The following is a 20,944-nucleotide window of genomic DNA, read 5'->3' as shown; positions in this document are numbered from 1 at the left end:
TTGTAAACAGAGAAACCGTAGGATTTATGTGCTATGGGAAAAGCAGGTTTTTAACAAATAAATAAATACTCCTTCTTTACGTGTATGAGTATGTGCTGCATGATTGACAATGAACATAACATTACAGAATATGTTTGTATAAAATCAAAATGCCTTAATAAGTGCTGTTTAAATTACAGCTTCCTCTCACTTCCGTGGTCTCTGCATGAGCCCTGCCGAATTCTCATTATAAATTGGTTCGAATCCCAGCTTCCCCATAATGCTCGCATTCAGTACAATCATAGCTTCTTAGCATAACCTACTTCATGCCATTTTTGTCAGGCTACAATGTGGGTGGATACGAAAGAATAATACATGGTGTTTTTAGCTTTGGGGAATCAATGGAATGAAATTTCTAAAGAAAGATATATTGGAAATATCCCATCTGTCACAAAAAGCATGCATTCCAGTAGAGTTTGAGAATATCTCCTTTAGGATACTATCCTGTGCACACTTACCTAGGAGTAACTCCCATTGAATTTAATGAGACTTATATCAAAGTAGTCTGAGACATCACACTGGCAACGAAAATCCACATAGTTAGTAACCTATGGATGTGAGAGCTGGACCATAAGGAAGGCTGACGCTTTTGAACTGTGGTGTTGGAGGAAAATTCTGAGAATGCCTTGGACCGCAAGAAGATCCAATCAGTCCATACTCCAGAAAATAAAACCCGACTGCTCCCTGGAGGGAAGGACATTAGAGGCAAAGATCAAGTACTTTGGCCACATCATGAGAAGACAGGAAAGCTTAGAGAAGACAATGATACTGGGGTAAATGGAAGGGAAAAGGAAGAGGGGCAGACCAAGGGCAAGATGGATGGATGGCATCCTTGAAGTGACCGGATTGACTCTGAAGGAGCTGGGGGTGGCCATGGCCGATAGGGAGCTATGGCATGGGCTGGTCCATGAGGTCACGAAGAGTCAGAAGCAACTGAACTAATAAACAACAACTACACATCAGAGTAGACCTACAATGCATGTTTGATTACTCAACTGAATGGAAGGAGCGACTTGAGAAGCCGCAAGTCACTTCTGGTGTGAGAGAATTGGCCGTCTGCAAGGACGTTGCCCAGGGGATGCCCAGATAATTTTGATGTTTTTATCATCCTTGTGGGAGGCTTCTTCATGTCCCCGCATGAGGAGCTGGAGCTGATAGAGGGAGCTCATCTGCCTCCCCCCGGATTCGAACCTGCAACCTGTCGGTCTTCAGTCCTGCCAGCACAGGGGTTGAACCCACTGTGCCACCGGAAGGGCATGAAGAACGCTAACAGAACTAAGCCTTAAAGTATAAGACTTACACAAATCTCAAAAACATATAGAACTGCAAGGGAATTTTTTAAAAAATGTCATGTTTACAAATCAGGAATGTTCCTCTGCAATATTGATCATACTTTAGGGAAATTAGAGATGAGAAAATCTAAATGCATTAAGGAGAAAATCTGAAAAAGTGAGATATTAAGAGACAGTCTGGTGTACTGTACACGTGGGTGTAGTATAAATAACATGTGTTTTTAATTAATTAAGCAAAGTTCCTCTTAATATGTAGCTCTGATTACTCTTTTTGTGATTGAGTTCACATGGGTTAGTATTGTATCACAGTTCCAGAGGCTGCAGCATTACTCTCATTATACCTTTCACTTGAGAAGACTTCAACTGATACAAAGCCATCTCCAAAGGTACCTGCAAAGTGACTGTTCAGAGAGAGAAAAGAGAGGAAATGAGTGCCGGATCGTCTGGGAAAGTTATTCTCACTCTTCTGCATTTCCAAATTTTCAGTTTTGTTTTAAGGAGTGAAACAAATTCCTCAGTGTTATTGTTTCCCCTCCCCTCCCCTCCCCTCCCCTCCCCTCCCCTCCCCCAATGACTTTCTTAAAATGTAGACACTGTATTCCAGATCCAGCTTGATCATTCATCCTGCTCTCATTTTAAGTACCATTCTGACACCTCACAACAATTACTGGCTAAATTGTATTTATATATCAGGTTTTCCCAAGCAGACCTTGACTGTAGCCATACAGTGCATATGAGGGTAAGGATCTGTTCTAGCCACTTTTGTCTACACCTGTAATTCCCAAACATTGCTCCTCCGGATATTTTCAACTATGACTAACAGAAGCACCAACAAACTTGGCTGACATTCAGGAATTCTGGGATCTGAAGTCCAAAACACCCAGAGGAACAACATTCGAGAATCCTAGGAACCATTGTAGTCTGATCACAATACCCCTCGCTTTGGGAAAAAAAAATCATTTTTTGTGTGGAGGGGATATACAAAACCATAACAAAAGAATTTCCCATGGTAACCTATGGATGTGAGAGCTGGACCATAAGGAAGGCTGAGTGAAGGAAGATAGATGCTTTTGAGCTGTGGTGTTGGAGGAAAGTTCTGAGAGTGCCTTGGACCGTGAGAAGATCCAACCCATCCATACTTCAAGAAATAAAGCCCAACTGCTCATTGGAGGGAAGGAAATCAGAGGCAAAGATGAAGTACTTTGGCCACATCATGAGAAGACAGGAAAGCTTGGAGAAGATAGTGATGCTGAGGAAAATGGAAGGAAAAAGGAAGAGGGGCCAACCATGGACAAGATGGATGGATGTTATTCTTGAAGTGACTGGCTTGACCTTGAGGGAGCTGGGGATGGCAATGGCTGACAGGGAGCTCTGGCATGGGCATGGGCTTCATGAGGTCATGAAGAATCGAAAATGACTGAACAAATAAACAACAACAAAAAAGAAGTATTTGCCTTACTTTAAAGAAGAATGGCTTCTTCATAAGACTTCCAGGAATTATTATTTTCCTTTTCATTCCAGCCAGAGGCTGCAGAAATAGACAAGGAAAGTTTGCTAAACTGGGCAAAGAGGAACTGCCTTCAGCCCATTTGTTGTTCATCCCTAAGGAAGATAAGATACGTACATTGCTTATGATTGTGTATCAGCAATGCAAACTCAGATAGGAATATGTCCATATTTGCTACCTTGGGTTGAAGCATGTGCAAAAAGTTTCACACCACACCGTATTATGTGCTAAATGTTTCATAACACACCTCATGCCATACAACTGGATGAATTTGTATTAACAAATTAGCTAGATCAGTGTTTCCATGGCAATATTGCCTGCTTATTACCTGGAATCAACAGGACAGCAGCAAATAGACCATAAGTAATGCAAAATGTAGCTAAATCCCTCAGAGGCAGCGCTGGAAGAAATACAATATGAGAACTCAATTTTTAAAAAAATCTAAATTCCCAAAAAGTTCCCAAGGTCAAAAGAGTGTATTGCTAATTTTTTCAAAGGTACAAGATGAACTTTCAGACTGACTAAGGCCCCATTCAAGCAGGCACGAAAATCTGGCTGAAGCCCGCTCGAGGTCAGGGTGTTTACAAAACATTCATCACCAATACAACCTCCAATACACATCTGGTCAGAAATCTCATGTTTAAAAGACTCACTGGAAATTCCAGATCATGCCATAAAAAGCACTTATACAGGACTGCAAAGCAATAGAAGCATTTGGAGCACTTGTCAGAACAGGTTAAAGTTGCAGGAATTGCAGATTGAACCTGGATAAACAACTGAGAAGGAAGGTTAAAAACACCTTGCCTGGCAAGGATAGGACAGTGTTCCTATGAGAATGCTAAATTGCTCTCAGTTTCCTGGCTCTCCTGCAGACAAATACTGTTTTTGATCAGTGCATTTCATGGAGAAGCCAAGAAAAAGAATTACTCCTTGGTTTGGATAGATCCAGAATAGCAGAGATTTGTGGACTCCACGGGAGCTTGCAGCTAGGTCCTAGGGTGCCTGCATAGGCACTCTGAAACAAACTGACTCTCTTTGATCCACATCCTGAAGTGAAGTAAATTGTTTTGTGGAAGCGTATTTGGAAATGAAAACTCTATTGTGGTCTCTAGAGGACTGATTTTCCAAAACTGTGGGCTGAGACTACTCTGACTGACTTGAAACCCTCAAGACTACCTTGCACCACAGCATTGCAACATCTTTTTCAACTGATGCTAATAGCAGTTCATAAAATACACAATCCCCCTCCCATACACTCATAGAAATAAGAGGTGGTTACAACAGTGGTTCTCAAATTTTGCTTCTCTAGATGTTGTTAGACTTCAGCTCCTAGAAGCCCAAAACACCTGGATGACCAGGTTTTGGCACCACTGGATTAAATGGTTTGAGAGCTTCTGTTACAGTAAATCCCCCACATTTCTTACGGTCAATATTTGTTTGATTTCTGTCTTGAACATTTGCTTTCTCAGTGGGCTATATCAATCAGATCTTAGAGAAGTTAATTTTTTGCACCACAGTTTCCAAAATTATCTAGCCAACATGGCTATTCTGGCTGACAATGTTGAGAACTGTGGTCTAAAAAAAGGAATTTCATCTCTGATATTTGGACAAAATTGATGGGCAAATCAAAATTATAATATCAATAAAATGATAAAATGTCTTTGAAATTCAAAATTGTTATAGTTATCCTTTTTTAGGTTCAGTCATAGTAGTAAGTTATGATTGGCATCAAGCTCACAAGGAAAGCCTTCTACTTGCAAAAAAAGCTGCTACAGTTAAAGGAAGAAGATTATAACACAGATTTATCACACAATGTAGGCAGTGCAGAAATTAGAGCGTAGGATGTACAGACTTCACATTACAATAAAAGTTAGTTTAACACAAATCAATTTAAACACACATCAAATATTTAAACAGTCACATCAGTTGGAATGGTGGAGCAATAGAAATAGGTGATAATGAAAGAATATGATGATTGGTAAACTGGGTGCTACAGGGCAATGGATACTCCATCATAGACATCAAAAGAGCTGCAAGGCCAAGAACAAGCCAGAAGAGTAAAGACAAAGATCCACCCAGAGGAAAAGCATTCTTGCCATACCTCAGGGGAACCACTGACTGCATAGGGAAGCTGATGAAGAAACACAATCTACAAACAATCTATAGACCCACTAAGAAAACCCAACAAATGTTATGTTCAGCAAAGGACAAGAGGGATCCTCTCATCTCTGCAGGAGTCTACCGTATTCCATGCAGCTGTGGACAACTCTACATAGGGACCACCAAATGCAGCATTGCCCAAACACAAATCAAGGAACATGAAAGGCACTGCAGACTACTTCAACCAGAGATGTCATCCAAAGCAGAGTACCTGATAAATCAACCTGGACACAGCATATTATTTGAGAACACAGAAATGCTGGAACACTCAGACAACCACCATGTCAGACTACACAAATAAACCATTGAAATACACAAACATGTGGACAATTTCAACAGAAAAGAGGAAAACATGAAAATGAACAAAATCTGGCTACCTGTATTTTTTTTAAAAAAAACCTCTAAAATCAGAACAGTAAATAAAGAACAACACTAAAAAAGCAGTGGAATTCCAGACAAGAAACAATCACAACTACCTCTAACAGACAAGAGTTCTTTCTCCCACCCTCAACATTCCACAGTTATATAAACCCCACTTGCCTAGTTTCCAACAGACCTCACAACCTCTGGGGATGCCTGCCATAGATGTGGGTGAAACTTCAGGAGAGAATGCTTCTGGAACATGGCCATGCAGCCTGGAAAACTCACAGCAACCCAGTGATTCTGGCCATGAAAGCCTTTGACAACACTTTGGTTGTATACATTTACTGAATTGTAAATTTCATTTCTATACTCAATGCACTATAAATTTGGTTGCATCTATTTAATTCCAGCCTATGGTAAGAAATAAATCCTTTGAGTGATCATTTATTTTTCCCTTGGCAAAAAAATAGGAAAATGAAGGGTTTTACCAGGAAATATGTTGTCTGTACAGGGTTTGGCACCTGATACAATAAGAAGCACCTTCACATTTCCCTTTTTAAAAAACTGATTGTAAACAGGTGATTAAAACAAGTTCCTGAAAAACCGACTTCTTCAGAAAATTCATTCAGATTTGAAAATTAAGTCAACTAAAGATTGCTCCAGTTCCTTGAAATCTAAATGTTCCTTGTATTTTTCTCATAATAAAAAATACCAGGGGTGCAACACATGCAGAAAAGTACCATTCACTGAATCTTGTTTCTTGTAAATTATTTTCATTTATGACCTATGTGTACCCCACAGCAACCATTTCATAAATGCCATTTGAAAAAGTGAAATGATGTAAATACACACATACCTAAGGATCCTCTCAGTATCCATGCTAAGTTTAAAAGCTCAAGGGTGCATCTATACTGAAGAATTAATGCAGTTTGACATCACTGCACCATGCCTCAATGCTATGGAATCCTGGGATTTGTAGTTTAGTGAGGTACCAATACTGTTTGGCAGGGATGACCAAATACTTCAAAGTATAACTTCCATGATTCCGTAACATTAAGTCATGGCAATTAAGTCATGGCAAGTATAGTGCAGATGAACCCTAGGTTTTATGGACATGCATTCATACATATTTCCATTGGTACTATAAAGTTTCTTAAACTGTGCTCCTCCAGATGTTTTGGACTTCAGCTCCCACAATTCCTAACAATCTGTAAAATGGCTGGGATTTCTGGGAGCTGATGTCCAAAACACCTGGAGGAGAACAGTTTGAAAAACACCGCTGTAGATAACTGCAGAACATTCTATGATTACAACAAATGTTTCTTTAATGCAGTAACTCCGTATCACTGATCATCATTTCAGCATACATTCACAAAAAGTAATCTTCCCATAACCTTGAAGCAACCACGTGCTCCTAGTGACAATAATTGTCACATTTCTTCCTGGGAATCATGCACCGCACCTGCACATTGGTTCTTGTAATATGCTACCCGCCTTGTCTATTTAGAGCAGGGCCATCTGTTAAAGCACCAGTATACTTCCCACTTGCAAGAGGATATGTCAGCTCCAGGTAATTAATAAAGAAGCATGAGATTTCTCTCACTTTCCCCACATGATTTCTTTCTCCATCCCAGGAATGCCATATGTCTCTTTGTTTATTTAGTTATTTATTTGGTATAATAGAACTCTATTACCACCACATTACACATCCACAGAAGAACATATGAGAAGGGAGCTGCCAAATCAACAGATGGACAAGGCAACAGGAACCTAAGACGTGCATTTAGATGCCATGTGGAGTCCAAGCATGTCGTAAAGGAAGATGACAGGAAGGCACGCTATATAAAGGTATTGATACACCTTCCCACAGTGTACCAGATTAGAGCAAAGCTATGACATAATACGGATCGTGTTTTGGTTATGATAAAATGAACGTTCACAAAGTATAGCTAACATTTTAGATAAATTTTAGTTCAGTGCTGGTTTAATGAAAAGGAAGTTGACAGCTACAAGTTCATTACACTGCACATCCTATGATGTATTTTAGGTAGCTAGGTAGATCTGAATAGTAAGCTGGGTTCTTCTTCCTTGCACATGGTTATTGATTTGTACATTGGAAGGGACAGCTGTATGAGGGCCTGAGCCAATCCAGGGGCCTGCCCTCCCTCAGTTTTCCTTCAGTGATAACTTAAAATAATATCACTTCTGGTTATCATTTTGAGAGGAAAAAATAAAGTGTTTGAAATTGGAGGATGATTCTGAAGAGACTGGGAAGGAGATTAAGTAGATCTGTGATTGGTTAAGTGGGCAAACCCAAAGGGTGCTCACCAATGCTTCCTCTTCATCCTGGAAAGAAGTAACAAGTGGAGGGCTATAAGCACGGTTCTGTCCTGGACCCGGTCCTGTTCAACATCTTTATTAATGACTGAGACAAAGGGTTAGAAGGCATGATCATCAAATTTGCAAACAATACTAAATTGGGAAGGATAGCTAAAACAGATTAGAGAAATGGGCCAAAACTAACAAAATGAAGTTCAACAGAGACAAATGCAAGATACTCCACTTAGGCAGGAAAAAATGAAATGTAAAGAAACAAAATGGGGGGCGCTTGGCTCGAGAGCAGTACCCGTGAAAAAGATCTTAGAGTCCTTGTGGACAAGTTAAACATGAGCCAACAATGTCATGCGGTGGATTAAAAAGCCAATGGGGTTTTAGCCTGCATCAATAGTAGTGTCTAGATCCAGGGAAGTAATGCAACCTCTCTATTCTGCCTTGGTCAGAACACACCTGGGAATTGCACAGTGTCTAATTCTGGGCAACACAACTGAAGGGAGATGCTGACAAGCTGGAATGTGTCCAGAGGAAGGGAACTAAAATAATCAAGGATCTGGAGAACAAGCTCTATGAGGAGCTGCTTAAAGAGCTGGGCATGTTTAGCCTGCAGAAGAGAAAGCTGAGAGAAAACATAATGAGGGCCATGTATAAATATGTGAGGGAAACTCATAGGGAGGAGAGTGCAAGCTTGTTTCCTGCTGCCCTGGAGACTAGGACACAGAACAATGGCTTCAAATTATGGGAAAGGAGATTCCACCTGAACATGAGGAAGAACTTCTTGACTGCGAAAGCTGTTCAGCAGTGTAACTCTCTACCCTGGAGTGTGGAGGAGGCTCCTTCTTTGGAGGCTTTTAAACAGAGGATGGATGGCAATCTGTCAGGGGTGCTTTAAATGCTTCTTGGCAGGGGGTTGGACTGGGTGGCCCATGAGGTCTCTTTCAACTCAATGATTCTATGGTTCTGTGATTACATGTGTGTGTGTGTGTGTTTATTTGGGGCAAATCCCCTCCCCCAATTTCCTTTAAAATATAGAGCTTTAGAGGACTAGAAGAGAACTTCTTGGGCCACAAAAGTCCACTGGTCATACGTTTTCCACCTCTAACATAAATTATTCCATTGGGTGCAAGGATGGAATATTGACTTTTGTCATAATGTGCAACTTACTGGGTTTACTGAGGGCAAGTGGATGTAATATACTGGAGAGCTAGCTAAACTGAAGCATCTTAGTTTCATAATTTCAATCTCCAAGATTTAGGTCAGAGTTAAAGATGCATATGCTTCTGGCATACTGAAACCCAGCCCACTAGGGCTGGCTCCAGGTTTTTGAAGCACTTTGGGTAGGTCTGTTCCCTCAGTAAGGACTTCATCACATTGAAGCAGGCAAGTTTTTGGCAGAGTATAATAGTGATATGATAATGAAATGAAAAGATAAATGTCTTGAGTGTTATCTCAATGGTGGTTGCTCCTCCTTCTCTACAGAGTTAAATCCACCTGGAATTGGTGTGTCCAGTCTTGACCAGCACTTTCACCTCTTTCGCCTGACTTGTTAGTGTTGAGCCCCAAAACACCCCATTGTGTTCCCCCAAGTCAGGAGGAAAAAAGGAGAGCCAACAGAGTATATTCTCACTCTTTAGGCTGCAAACCAAGTATGCCTACATGGCATGAAAAATGTTGAAGTGCTCTACATCAGGCATGGGCAGGCATGTAGCCAGGGGGGGGGGGGCTCGGGGGGCTTCTCATGGTGGTTCGCGAAAAGGCCTTACTGGTGCATTATTTAAACTGTTATGTTTATTAATATCATGATTTGATCACCATACTCAATATATCCCATATGTATGGGGGTATTGGTGTAATAATACAAAAGGTTTGCTAGGCTAGACCCTCTTTCACTCAGACTCAGCCCCCCCCCCGAAATTCAGCCCCCCCCCGAAACCCCCCCTGAAATTTTTTTAGCCCCCCCCCCCCCCCCCCGAAACGAAATCCTGGCTACGGGCCTGGGCATGGGCAAAATTTGACCCTCCAGGAAGGCTGTTAGGAATTGTGAGAGTTGAAGACTAAAACACCTGGAAAGCCAAAGTTTACCCATGCCTGTCTATATCCTGCAGGATCAAATTTTCAGCCAAGATCTTATTCTGCATATAAAATAAGCAAGTACATCCATCTCATTACTATGCAAATTTGCTTGTATCTCTAAGTTCGAATCCGGTGAGTGTGGTAATCTCCCATCTGTTGAGCTCTAGCTTCTCATGTGGGGACATGAGAGAAGCCTCCCACAGGATGGTAAAACATTTATCATCCAGATATCCCCTGGGCAAAGTCCTTGCAAACAGCCAATTCTCTCACACCAGAAGCGACTTGCAGTTTCTCAAATAGCTTGTGACACCAAAAAAAGCGTGAAAAAGTCATGGGCAAAAAGGAGGCATGAGTGGAAAAGGTCTAAGAAGCCCTGTATTAGTGTACCCTACTTGGTCAAATTTATCCCTACAGTCAGGTCAGAAAAAAATGTCACATGTGTGAAGCTGCCCTGGAAATACTCAACAATCTTGTTCTTTGCTTCTTCTTTAAAATTATTAGACTTCTGGAGCCATCTAGTGGTTTATCAATGAAATCTGAAGAATACAGATCAGGAGGATTTCAACTGATGCTTAGCCTCTGTTCCTGTTATTAAGGTGTGCCCTGAAATCATTTCTGGCTTATGGCGACCCCAAAGTGAGCCTGTCACAGGGTTTCCTGGGGCTGAGAAGGTGTGACTCTCCCAAGGTTAGCCATGGTCTCCAGAGTCGCATTCTGGTGCTCAAACCACATCTCAGTCTCTTTACTTTGAGTCATGGTCTAAAAGTCAAAGTTACAATGCTGTTTCTTTTACATTTTTTTAATTGGGCTGCTGATGTACCTTATACCAAACTGCCATGGTCAAAGTGGTGAAACCCTTAAATCTGAGGGATTGTTGACATCATGAGAGGTCAGCCAATCCCTGAAATCATGTTACTAGTTATTTATGACATCATAGACCCATCTCAGCCAGTAATTGAAGTGGGTTTGCTCACTTGGGGATGCTTCAGAGGAAGTCCTGTAGCAGTAGGAGGAGGAGCCTGATCCTGGGAGTATATTATAGAGAATATACGATCAACTGCGGAGTAGAGAGAAATGAACTTAAAGATGTAAAAGGAAAGGAAGGTAATCATGACAAAATATCAGTAGGGACATGAGCATGTCATACATAGTTCTACAAAGGCTGATGAAAATGGAACGCGTAACAGTTCCAGGATACTAGGCTAAGGTGGTTTCAAAAGATGTTTTGGTGTCATCTGGAACAGTAGGTATAATGCCAAAAAGAGATTTGGAGTACTACAGGAATTAAATATGTGGAGGCCAATTATTAAGGATACTTAGGGGATATTTATTTAGAGTTTTTAAATGGGCTGTAAATGGACACAGGAAGCAGCTGCTAATTGATGAAACATGCAATTTTTCTGACAATAGAGATTGCTTTTCTGGGTGTTTATTTCTTTTATCATATACCATTAGTGTACATAACCGGTGTTGCCCATTTGTCAGAGGGGCTGCTGCCCACCTGCCTTCTCCAGCTCTGAGAAGACCTACCCACAATCTCTCCATGGCAGCCCCCTGGCAATAGTGGACAGGATATCTTTGTGGCTCTGTCTCCCCTGCCTTCATTTCCCTCACACACCTTTGCCCCCTCTCTTTTCTTCGTTTCTTTCCTTCTTCCCTTGCATTCCCTAATACACCTTCCCCCTTTTCTTTCTTTCTTTCTTTCTTTCTTTCTTTCTTTCTTCCTTTCCTTTCCTTCTCTTCTCGCTCCCTCTTTTCCCTCCATACCTTATCTCCTTTCCTCTCTCGCCATGTCTTTTCTTCTTTTCCTAGCTCCCTCCCTTCCACCCTTCCCTTCATACACCTGTCACCTAGAAACTGCCAATCTGCTTCACTCCCTTTGTTTCCCAGTCACATGACAGAGGGCCACTTCACCAAGACACAGCCATACTGCTTTGTTCCTTTTCTTTCCGTCTGCTCTGGGCCTAAAAGATTTGTAGCTCAAACGCCTCAATTATTTTAAGTTGGATAATGGTTATGTCTGTTGTGGTCAAGATCCATCAAGCCATGTAGATTTCTTTTTGGTACAAACCAACAAAACAACCAACTGACCAATGTAGATACATACACCATGCATATTATGACTTTTATATAGATATCAAAAGAATCCAAGTCATCTTGTCTGTCTCCTGAAGAATGTGTATAATGACCAAGTAGCAACAGTAGGAACAGACCATGGAACAACAGACTGGTTAAAGATTGGGAAAGGAGTACGGCAGGGCTGTATACTATCACCCAACCTATTCAACTTGTATGCAGAATGCATCATGTGACATACGGGGCTTGATGAATCCAAGGCTGGAGTTAAAATTGCAGGAAGAAACATTAACAACCTTAGATATGCAGATGATACCACTTTGATGCCTGAAAACGAGGAGGAGCTGAGGAGCCTTATAACCAAGGTGAAAGAAGAAAGTGCAAAAGCTGGGTTGCAGTTGAAATTTTAAAAAACCAAGATTATGGCAACTAGACTGACTGATAACTGGCAAATGGTAGAAAAAAACATGGAGCCAGTGACAAACTTTGTATTTCTAGGCACCAAGATTATTTCAGATGCAGACTGCAGCCAGGAAATCAGAAGATGTTTACTTCTTGGGAGGAGAGCAATAACCAATCTCAATATAATAGTGAAGAGTAGAGACATCACACTGGCAAAGAAGATCCCCATAGTAAAAGCAATGGTGTTCCCTGTAGTAACCTATGGATATGAGAACTGGACCATAAGGAAGGCTGAGCGAAGGAAGATAGACGCTTTTGAACTGTGGTGTTGGAGGAAAATTCTGAGAGTGCCTTGGACTGCAAGAAGATCCAACTAATCCATACTTCAGGAAACAACGCCCAACTGCTCACTGGAGGGAAGGATATTAGAGGCAAAAATTAAATTTTTTGGAGAAGATAATGACACTGGGGGAAATTGAAGGAAAAAGGAAGAGGGGCTGACCAAGGGTAAATGGATAGATGTCATCCTTGAAGTGACTGGCTTGACCTTGAAGGAGCTGGGGGTGGCCACAGTTGACAGGGAGATGCAGCGTGGGCTGGTCCATGAGGTCATGAAGAGTCGAAAGCGACTGAACGAATAAAGCAGAGCATCACCAAAAGCAATATTTGCATAAATTAGTAAGGGGTCGTGGATATTTCCGGGTGTAGTAAAACTCCTTAGATTCAGTTCAAAAGAACTAAAAACATTGATGGAGTCTATTGCTTCCTATCATATAGGGAAGGAAGAAGAGTATGGAGATGGCTGGGCACTTTACATGTAGAAGTTGCTCTGTAAAGTTCCTTAACCTGGCAGATCCGTTCCTTCTAGATTTCTAAAGATCACATAATCTTTAAGGCATTTCTCTAACTGTTCCAATAAAGGAGTGTTTATATTATCAGGTACTTTTCTGCTTTAATTTGCTGTTGTTGTCGAACCTCTCACAAGGTTGCTTTGGCCTTCCTCTGAACCTGAGAGTGAGCGTTTACATGAAGGGAAAGCATTAAAATATAACAATGTGAATATCAGACCATCTGTTTAACATGAAAGTCATAGGGGTTCCCATCATGATCCTCAATGTCAACAATAATCACTAAAATCTAGGATTTTATGTTGTTATAGTAGACAAGCCAATATTTCACTCATACAACTGGGATGATCTTGATACATCACTATTACGAAATAAATAGAAAAAAATATTTGGATTGAAGGCTTTATCTCACTGGGGTTTGAATATGAGTTTAGATTTCAGGGGTTACATTTAATTTTGGAATCTACGCCCAGGTATGTATTTGAATGACTATTTTTAAATGTTAGACTGTTAATTAGTTTAGCTTCCAGTAATTAGTGGTGAGTACTGTGCTTTTAATTGGACACCGCTTTAGTGTATCAGTTTGAAGGAGGAAGCCACCTGTCTACAATTAAGAGATCAAAGCTACTAGGTTTGAGATGCTTTTGAACCAGAGTCAAAGAATGGGATCTCCTAGATCTGCCTGTATTAGGAAGCAATTTGTGAGATGTTTTGAGAAAGAAATGTTAATTATATGCTATGGTGGTTTCAGAAAATAAATGGTATGTTTTATCATCTATGGAAGAATGAAACACATTGTTGCTTTTTAGCAAAGATAATTACATTAAAGAATGCAACACTAATCTCTCCATGGAGGTAAGTGTCTTCCTATATTCCCTTTTTATTCAAATTTAAATGTTTGTTCTCGATTAGGGATTACAGCAGGATTATTTTTGTCTAGAACAGGGATATTCAGACTTGGATCAAAATATGTTTGTTATTAGCTATCATCCAGTCAGCTTAGATATACAGTAGTATTATGAATGGAAAACCTCTATGCAAATTCAGAGCTATGGCTTTTCATTAGGGTCTCACCATTGAATGTTGTCATTCCCCTTTTCCTACTGCCTTCAACCTTGCCAGGTATGGTCTTTTCTACTAGATCATCTCTGCTCTAGATATGGCCAAAGTATGACAGCCTCAGTTTAATCTTTCTGGCTTCTAGGGAGATATCAGGCTTGATTTGCACTAGAGCCCATTCACTTGTCTTTTTGGTAGTCATGGTATCCACAGGACTTTCCTCCTGCACCATATTTCAAATGAGATCCCGCCAACTCTCTACTAGCTTTCATCACTATTTGCTGCTGGTCTTGTTTTTGCAGAAAGAATGGAACTTCTCCATCTTTTGTGTCCAGTTGTCTGATTTGTTTCTATATTGGACGTCAGGTAACAATCATGTATACAGTTATCTCTTTGATTTCCCGAAGAATGTATTTTCAAGGAACAAACTGGTGGAGTCACAAAGAAGGGGAGGAGGAGGAAGAGCAGCACCCCCAACTGACCACCTCCTCTGCTGGTCCCCCGGCTGGCTCCTTCGCTCTCTCTCTCTTCTCGCAGAGGTGTAAGTGTCATTGATTTCCTATCCTTCACTTCCAGGCAGAGAGGAGGAGAAGGGAGGGATTGAGGGAGCAGGAAAGAGAGAGGAAGGAGGAGGAAGAGGAGGAGGAGAGGAAGGCAAAGAAGGCATGCGCGAGTGGGGAAGGAGGAGGGGGAAGAGGAGGAGGAGGGGAGGGGAAGCCAGGCACACGAGGAGGAGTCAGTGGGAAGTGTGGTGTGCAAGGGGAGGGGAAGGGAGGGAGGAAGAGAGGGGGAAAGAGGAGAGGAAAGAGAAGGTGAAGGGATTGAGAGAGTAAGAGAGGGGGGAGCGAGGAGTATAGCATCCCTACATCACGGTTTTTACTTATCATGGGTGGTCCTGGAACATAAAGCCCGCGATAAGTGAGGGAACACTGTATTTATTTATCATGTCAGAAGCAAACTGAGAATACAGCTATAATGTATAGAAAAACCACAAAGAAAGTTAAAAACTTGCCATTGTGCTAAATTTCCTTTGACCAGAAGCTGGGCACTTGGAGTGCCTTTGGTGTCGCTGTGAGAAGGTCCTCCATTGTGCATATGGCAGGGCTCAGACTGCATTGTAGTAAGTGGTATGTTGTTTGCTCTTCTCCACACTCGCATGTCATGAACTCCACTTGCAGCATTTGCTTATAATTGTCAACATATACTGTTTTAGAATATAATATGTTTCCTCCTGCGTTTTGTTATAAAATCTTTCTATTTTTTTCTTCTTCTTCTTCTGCCTCTGTAGTTGGAGCATAAACTTGGATTACAGTTATATTGATCGGTTTTCCCTGAAGTCTTATTGATATTATTTGGTCAGAATTTGCATGATATCTCTTGGCTGCTTTTGCTACATCTTTCCTCATTATTATTGTCACCCGATTTCTTCTTGGATTTTCATGTTCCCAAGTAGAACACTAATTATCTAACTCAAAATGTTCCACTCCTACCCACTTAGCTCACTTACTCCAAGAATTGCAATGTTTATATGTTCCATTTCACGTTTTACAATGTCAGACATCTCTTGATTTATACTTCTCATATTGTTAAGTGATTTTAACTACTGCCTAAGACTGTGGGTTTGCTTCGCTACTCCAAAGACGAGATTAAAACATAAGTCTGCACTTTTGTCCATTTCTATTGTAATCTTCTGCATTCTGAGCGATCACACTGGTGAATATAGTCACTGCCTGGTCCACGTTCTTCTTTTTCTTGAAAAGATAAACTTTGCAATTATGGAAGTCTGAAATCTAGGTCTGAAGGGAGCGGGGGTGGGGGGGTATAGCCACAACAAAGTGGTGATGTATTGAAACTGTGCAATCACTGAAGAATAAATTATTAAAAGAAATGGCCAAAAAAGTTTTATGCAAAAGGTTTACCGGCAAGAAAAGGAGCACTGAGGCTCATTTCGAGACCACCCACGGGAATGCCTATTGGATAGCATTTCCATTGCTATCATCCAGGGAAAGATCAAACGTGATATTTGCTAAACTACTTTAATAAACTTAGTTAATTGTTCCAAAGAAAGTGCTTCTTTGAAGTATGGCCCAGACGTACTTATGAATATCATTTTTTTTATTTGAAGCAGTAAATCCTTTGACACCACTTGAATTTCCACAGCTCACTGTTATGGAATTGTGAGAGTTGTAGTTTCACAAGGCCTTTCGACTTCTCTGCCAAACGGTTTTGGTGACTCACCAACTTACACATTGCAGGATTCCATGACAGTTAAAGAGATTATTCTGTTTAACCTTCGTTTTGACTAGAAGTGCATTAATGCCTCGTCATTCTGAAGACCACAGGGAGCAGAAAGCCTTAAAAGAGGATCTCCTTTTCTTAGAGACTCAAATGCCATGTTTGAAGAACAAAAGGTGGTGAATAGAGAAGATAATGAGATCAGGGTGGAGAAAATGAGCAATGAGATCTCCATCATGTTCTCCCTCCATATTTTTAAATCTGTCCTTCTAGTAGGAGGAATCCCAAATACATCTTAAAATGGTGGAAACTTCTCCTTCCTCTGTATAAGTCCAAGGGGAAGATGAGAGGTCCATAGATAAAAAAGATATCCCAGATAAGGAGCTCATGAAGTGGGATTATCCACCAAGAAAGCTAATGGGGTTCCCACTTTCCCTTGTCCTTTGGAAATTCCCTGGGCCCACTCTTCTTTCAACAACTGTCATGGAACCTCCAATTCAAAGAACTTTGGATAGTTCTCCTGGCCCCTCCCAACTTCCAGGGTTACTATAGGAACAGAAATAAACAACTTTGCATCTTTGCCATCATCCTTCAACTGCCCACTCCTTACTGAACACTCTCTAAAATAGTGAGGTGGTTAGGACTGGAGGTCTTCAGCCAATGCTCAGATACCTTGAATAGAGCTTTAGGATCAGCATGGCAGGTAGGAGAGAGGGATATTTAGATGTCCAGGCGGGCCACTGAGTCATTTATTCTCAGAGTTGGCCCAAATAAAAAAACTAACTGTGGATTCAGGTTTGAAGAATGGATGAAGACAGATTAAGAAAACTCTTTTTTTCCCAATTGATTTTTTCTCTCCCAAAGATCTTGGCATTTTAATTGGATGTTGTTTTGTATTCTTGTACATTTTGATTACGTGTATTGGTTGGTTTGCTTTGTATTACATTGCTTTCTTTTTGCATTCCATCTGACATTATAGCATGTTTGACTCAGAACAATATGCAGGAGAATAAAATAAAATAAAATAAAGATAAATTGATGGTTTATATGGAATGGATAAAAAATGTTGATGCCAATGCAATGAAGGTGAGGCATTCCAAAGGTAAGTACCCCTCTTTTTTAGAAGACAAAGATTAGGGTGGGAGATATGGGCTGATCTGGGGGGGGGGGGGGAGGTTGGCTTTGCAACCTAACATTACAGGTGTATGTTCATTTGGCAACTAGAGCACAGGAAGATGACATTTCCGACCAGTAGTAAGAGAGATGCAACCACCAGACCTTTGTCATAATCTCTTGTTGCAGCCCTGATATCTGGTGTAAGGCGGAGAAAACTCTGTTCTAAAGATCCCAATGGACAACTGAAGAGATCTCCATTTCTTCGTGTGTAATTCGTTAAAAAGAATGTTATGTAGAAGGTCGGCCTTTGTAGTTAAATGACTGAAAAGGACAGTGACCACCTGCAGTGTACAGATACGCAAAATTATATGTCCTAGAGAATTTTCCATCCAGAATGGTCCAAAGGAGGAATGGGAGCTATTAAAACCTTCAAAAAAAGGCATGTTTCCATCTGTGCTTTAGAATCCGCTTCTCCCCTCAGACTGACCTTTAGTCCTAGGGATGGGAAGGGTAACAGAGCTGAACTGGTCCTCTCATCGTCTCTTTCAGCCTGAACCTCCTCTTCTGAAAACCTCTCCTTGGACTCTTATGACAAGAAGCAGAATAAGTAAGGCAAAGGGAGGAGGGACAAGAAACCGGGTGGGAATCTACCTTAGAATAGAAAGCACTTGTCCAGTGGAGGAGAAACATCAGAAGGATGTTTGTCCAAAAGAGATGGGCAATGGCAGAAGAGGGAGGCCAAACCCACCTTTGCTGACACTGAAAAGACAGACAACAAGAGCAATCTGGCCCAGCACATGGAAATTGGAGTCCATCTAGATATTCCATCCCCTGGAGAAGAAGCTCCAAACCCTCCCCACAAAGACAGCCCTCCCAGACAGGAGACCACCTGGAGGCTTCTCTGAGGAACCACTGTCCACCATAGCCACCATGAGAAAGGGGTTTGGGAAGCCACTTCTCCCAATACCTCAGAACTCCATCTCAATCTTGACAGCAGTCCCCCCCCCCCACCACCACCACCTGTCCTCTCAACCAATATTGAGGCCACAAGAAGGCCAGACCATCCCAGGACCCAGAGTGGCCCAGAAGATGTTTCAACCCAAACCTTTAGTTGTAGGAAATTTCAGAACTATTATAGTAAAATAATAAATGGAATGGAATAAATAATAGGGAAATAATTTAATGTGGGATAAAGCCAGATTCACAATAAAGGCAAAGGAAGGTAACAATAATTGGATAGAAATCATAAAATATATGACAGCCGCAATACAAGCCACAATAGCGCAAGGATGGGGAGACAATACAAAATGGGATTTAGAAACTTGGTGGGCTTATCTATCAGAATATATAATTAATGATTTCATCAATCAAAGGAAAAACAAGACTGGTTCAGGAAATGGTCTGTGCTAATTGACAAAATAGACTGAGTTGACAGATAGAGCGTTTTGAACCAGGCTTTCCACATGGTTAAACTGATGCAATGACATTATTTAGAATTGCTGTTCCAGGGGGGCGGGGGTGATGGGTGGCTCAAAGCCAACCTTAAAAACTCTGGCATAGAAACTGAGAACTGGGAAGCCCTGGTCCTTGAGCGCTCCAGCTGGAGGTCAGCTGTGACTAGCAGTGCTGCAGAATTTGAAGAGGCACAAATGGAGGGTGAAAGAGAGAAATGTGCCAAGAGGAAGGCGGGTCAAGCCAACCCCGACTGAGACTGCCTTCCACCTGGAAACCAATGCCCTCACTGCGGAAGAAGATGCAGATCAAGAATAGGGCTCCACAGTCACCTACAGACTCACAAGAATACTGATCCTGGAAGACTATCCTACTCGGCCAATGAGGGATTGCCTAAGTAAGTAAGTAAGTAAGTAAGATGTCATATAAGAAATATTTATTTTGGAATAATGTAAACTGAAATAAGTCCTGTATGGCAAAAGTTCGTTAATTGTTGGGATGTATCAAATAAAAATTATATATATATATATATATATATATATATATATATATATATATGAGCGACCTTAATGAACTTGTGGCACACTTTCCTTTACATCGCCCTCTTGAGCCCAAGGGGATCCCTGGCATTGTGCAAAGTGCGCTGTCCCATGCTGGGCCTGTGCACATGACTGTAGACAGGACATAAATTTTGTGTGCCCAGCAGGACGCTGGGGCTGCCTCAGATTAAAGGCCCTTAGATTCCCCCAAACAGAGTCTTTAGAATGCTTAAAGTAAATCCAACAAAGTTCTTTATTGATGAAAACAAACAGGTACTTTCAAGCTTTCTTAACTGTCTATTGGCTCTTGCAATCTTGTTCACTGGGAACAGGCACTATCTTCTTAACTGTAATTAACTAATGGGGAAATCCTAACTTCTAATCTGGGCAGTCTGTACTTGCCTCTGTTGACGTGGAGCCCCTGCACCCGGTACCAACTGCGTCTGGCTTCCGCAAGCGACCCTTGCCCCAACAGAGCTTTGTAGACCTCCAGGGAAAAAGAAGGAGTTCAGGTTGCTGTGATGGCCGGCTGAAGTCCCTCAGCCAAGCTGTGGGGCCTTTTCTCCCCGGCCAAGCTGTAGGCTGTAGGCTGAATATCTCCCCGGCCAAGCCGTAGAAGACGAAGCTTTCTACAGGAGCTACTTCATTTTATGTCCTGTGCAAAAGGCTTCTCTGTGAGAACTAACTCAAAAGGGTTCCTATTCCCTCCAAAACACAAAAAGGGGCGGGACCAGGGAACCTAACTATAACTGACAGGGGGCTTGCCCTATGATTGCAAACTATAGCAGGAAGCCACCCTGCTGCAAAATCCCAAGCCTGGGATTGCAAACAAACATTTAATGCAAAGCAAACAAAATTGGAGCTCCTGGTACAGTTGTACCAGCACACAAAGTGCTGGAGTGCCGGTGAGCCATTGCCATTACAAGTAGACCAGGCCCACTGTCTCCTCCCTGCAAAGGGGACATCTACATCACCTGGACACCCCCTGATCCCAACATGGGGGTCTCCCATCCCGTCACAGGGGAGCAGTGGCCCAACCGTAAGTAAATGAAGCACCAGACTCAGAAGGACAAGGCCTGTACCAACCTGGGCAGGGGCCTTTGTTTGCAGCCCACTTTTGAGGCCTGGTCCCAGCCTGATTGCTCCCAGGTGGAAGGCAGAACTGCCACTGGGTTTGCCAAGCCGTGCTTCACCCAACTCATGGCCTTAGTTGCCCAGAAGTGCCACCTGAGAAGGGAAAAGGAAGGGGCCTGAGGCAGTTAGGAATGGTGGGAGCTGAAGTCCAAAACACCTGGAGGGCCCAAGTTTGCCTATACCTGGTGTAGATCCTCCTCCCCCCCCCCCCCCAATTCATATTAGCACTTTGAATTCAAATTAGTCAATTCTCTCAGTAGTAGGAGAGAAGAGGAGGCCACAGAATATCCCACAACTCTAGACTCAGAGTGCATC

Source organism: Anolis sagrei, chromosome 2 (assembly GCF_037176765.1).
Source record: "Anolis sagrei isolate rAnoSag1 chromosome 2, rAnoSag1.mat, whole genome shotgun sequence".
NCBI classification, from domain to species: domain Eukaryota; kingdom Metazoa; phylum Chordata; class Lepidosauria; order Squamata; family Dactyloidae; genus Anolis; species Anolis sagrei.
This window is presented reverse-complemented; position numbering follows the sequence as displayed.